Source organism: Arachis ipaensis, chromosome B8 (assembly GCF_059453495.1).
Source record: "Arachis ipaensis isolate K30076 ecotype BB chromosome B8, ASM5945349v1, whole genome shotgun sequence".
In the NCBI taxonomy this organism is placed as follows: Eukaryota; Viridiplantae; Streptophyta; class Magnoliopsida; order Fabales; family Fabaceae; genus Arachis; species Arachis ipaensis.
In genome coordinates this window covers 91989237-91992559 of record NC_142443.1, presented here as the reverse complement: position 1 = coordinate 91992559, position 3323 = coordinate 91989237, and the positions used below count along the sequence as shown (strand labels likewise).

The 3323-nt window shown below is 42.1% G+C and overlaps 1 non-coding gene across 1 annotated transcript; it reads left to right on the top strand.

Moving 5' to 3' along the window:
• Nucleotides 1-2904: 2904 nt before the first annotated feature.
• LOC148548822 (small nucleolar RNA R71) lies at nt 2905-3008 on the top strand. Its single transcript, XR_015898742.1, has one exon. It is a non-coding gene; the product is annotated as a small nucleolar RNA R71 (small nucleolar RNA).
• The last annotated feature ends 315 nt before the right edge of the window (nt 3009-3323 follow it).

Here is a 3323-nt window from a genome sequence, read left to right as displayed (position 1 = left end):
AGACATGAGGTCAACTAAGATCCTACAAAAGAAAAGAAGAGCGGATTACTCAAAAAACATCTCGGACACGGGTCAAAACATCTCGACGGGCGGATAAACAAAAGGAAAACCCCAAGACTAAAGCCAAAAAGTCCTGGGACATCCTTTGGAGGCAATAACAAAGCAAGATTTCTAGGAAAAACCTACACCCCAGTATCTCTCAAAACAAGGAAAGAAGACCTAAAGCAGCAAGCATTTCGTCCATCAAGTTAAAAAACGCAAAGTCATCAAAGCAACTATCTTTCTACAGTCTACCAGCGAAAGCACTGTCAACGTCAACAATGCCAAACAGAAAACCATCAAAAGGTAGAGAAACAGCAAAGACGCAAACTTTTTCGAAATCAAGCAAAAAATCATCAGCAGAGAACAAGCACCAACATCGAACACTCCCAAAATCGTCAAAGGAGCAACCTTTTTCAGAATCAAACAAAGTCATCATTCCAAAGCTTCAAATACAAAAGTATTCACAAAACATGCAAAGTTCTTAAAAGTATCAAGCAACAGAGGGAGAAACTACAAGACACACAATGATCAGCAAAAAGACAGAAAAACCCAAACTTTCTCAAAACAGACACAAAAATAGGCATAGAGAAAGGTAGAAAGAAAAGTCGAACCTGGAGAAATAGAAGAAAGACTGTAAAAGAAAGCCGAAGAGCAGAAGCAAAACCACCCTCGAAGCAGAAATTATGAAGATTGAAGGAGAAATCTGGAAATCGCCCCTTTCCCACAGAAAGCAGTAACAGAACAGACGTTGCAGGAGAAATTGCGAAAGAAACAGAAAATGAGATAGTAAAGGGAGAAGTTACGAAGAGGAGTGAAGAAGAGAAACCGTTTTTTGATTGAGAATTTCAAAATAAAAGCCAAGAGAGAACGAGGGCAATTAATAACCAATTAATGAAGGCATTAAACCTTCTCACGTTCCCAAGAACAAAAGCGCTGATATAAAAGCGCGCGTTTTTAGAGGAAAACGTTCTACATTCAAAAGCTCTACGTAGAAAGGAATCGACAAAATTGCTCGAGTTCGGCTTCGCTGTAAAGAAGTTCGAAGACAAAAAACTCGACTTCAAAGCAGAAGACCGAGCTCAAGCAGGGGCACTGTTCATACCCTGGGTCGAGCTATCCGACCTGATATGATCGACGACAAAGCGACCGACCTCTTCAGGTCAAGCGGACCGACTTCTTCTTAAAAGAACTCGGCCAAGTCGACAGGAAAGCCCATAAAGGGCCTAAGTAGAGGAACACGGCCCAAGACCAAAGGCCGTCCAAGCCTATAAGAGATAAGGGCGGTTCCCTTGAAGATAAGCTGACCTCAACTCAAAGAAAAAGATAAGATAAGATAACTAACTTATCTTATCTAGAAAGGTCACTCTACAACTACTATAAATACACTGGAGCACCCAGGTATAACTCATACTCTGATTCTACAAAAAACCTGCTCAATACCCTTGCTAACTTAAGCATCAGAGTCTCTTGCAGGTACCCACCCTTGCAAACTTATTCACCATTCACGAACCGGACACCTCAGTTTCGACCAGCACAGAAGATTTCGACCGAGATCGACCACCAAATTCAGGTAACCCACGGAACAGCTACTGACATCAAATTGATGCTGGCCCCTAAGTCACAAAGAGCCTTTTCTACTGTGATTTCTCCTATAATGCAAGGGATCTGAAAACTCCCAGGATCCTTCAGTTTCTGAGGTAGTTTATGCTGAATGATAGCACTGCACTCTTCAGTTAGTATCACAGTCTCATTGTTCTTCCAGCTTCTCTTCTTAGTCATTAGCTCCTTCAAAAACTTGGCATAAAGTGGCATTTGTTCTATGGCTTCAGCAAATGGTATGTTGATTTGTATCTTCTTGAAGATTTCCAAAAATATCAAGAATTGGTTGTCAACTTCCTTTTTCTTCAATAGCTGGGGGTATGGAGCTCTTGAGACGTTCAGTTGGGGTATCTTTTTTTCTTTCTGTAGACTTGGCGTGGGGGTTGCATTCCATCTTGCTCTTCTTCCTTTTCATTTGAGCCTTCTTCTTGTGGTTTTTGGGGATGTTCCTTCAGTTCCTTCCCACTCCTAAGTGTGATAGCTTGACACTCCTCCCTTTTGCTTGAATGGGCATCATAGCAAAAATTGTGGTTAGGAAGCTGCTTAAACAGATAGCTGATTTGTGTCTCCAGTTTTGTGATGGCAGCATTTTGATTCTGCATATTTGACTGCACTTCCTCTCTGAATGCTTTACTGTCTTGAATGTCTGTGCATATTCCTTCAATGAAGGTTTCGATCTTAGAAAGCTTGTCATCAATTGATGGGTGATTCGGAGTAGATGTGCTATTTTGATTTTGATAATCATATGAAGAAGTGTTGTTGTGGAGGTGTTGAGACGTCCTCTGTGTGACCTGCTTTTGATCTTGCTCACTTCCCCACCCAATATTTGGGTGGTTTCTCCATTCAGGGTTGTAAGTCTTGGAGTATGGATCATAGTTTTTCCTTGGTGAATTCCCAATGTAGTTGGCTTGCTCCTGACTCCCCTCTGCTTCTTCATTCACTCCTTCTTGGATTGTTGATGAAGATGAGATTGTTGCTACTTGGTTCCTCTCCATCTTCTTGGTGAGGTCAGCCAGCTACTGGGTAATGAGCTTGTTTTAGGCCAACAGAGCATCTACATCGTTTAGCTCCATCACTCCTCTTGTGTTCCCTCTTTCGGAAGCATAGAAGTAGTCGTTTTCTGCTACTATTTCAATAACATCTATGGCTTCCTCAATGGTCTTCTTCTTGTTCAAGGATCCTCCAGATGAATGGTCTACGGCCTTCTTTGACTCATAAGAGAGCCCTTCAAAGAAAATGTGCAGCTGGACCCATTCGTTGAACATGTCAGGTGGACACCTCCTTGTTAAGTCCTTGAACCTCTCCCATGCTTCATACAGAGTCTCGCCATCTTGTTGCCTGAAAGTTTGAACCTCAGCTCTCAGCCTATTGATTCGTTGAGGAGGGTAGAATCTTGCTAAGAATTTATTAACCACATCCTCCCAAGTTGTCAAGCTCTCCCTTGGGAAGGATTCCAGCCACTTGGCTGCTTTGTCCCTGAGTGAAAAAGGAAATAAGAGCAGTCTATAGGCGTCAGGATGAACACCATTAGATTTCACTGTATCACATATTCTCAGGAAGGTGGTCAAATGTTGATTGGGGTCTTCTTGAACACCTCCTCCAAACGAACAGTTGTTCTGAACAAGGGTGATGAGCTGTGGTTTAAGTTCAAAGTTGTTGGCATGGATTGTTGGCTTTTGGAT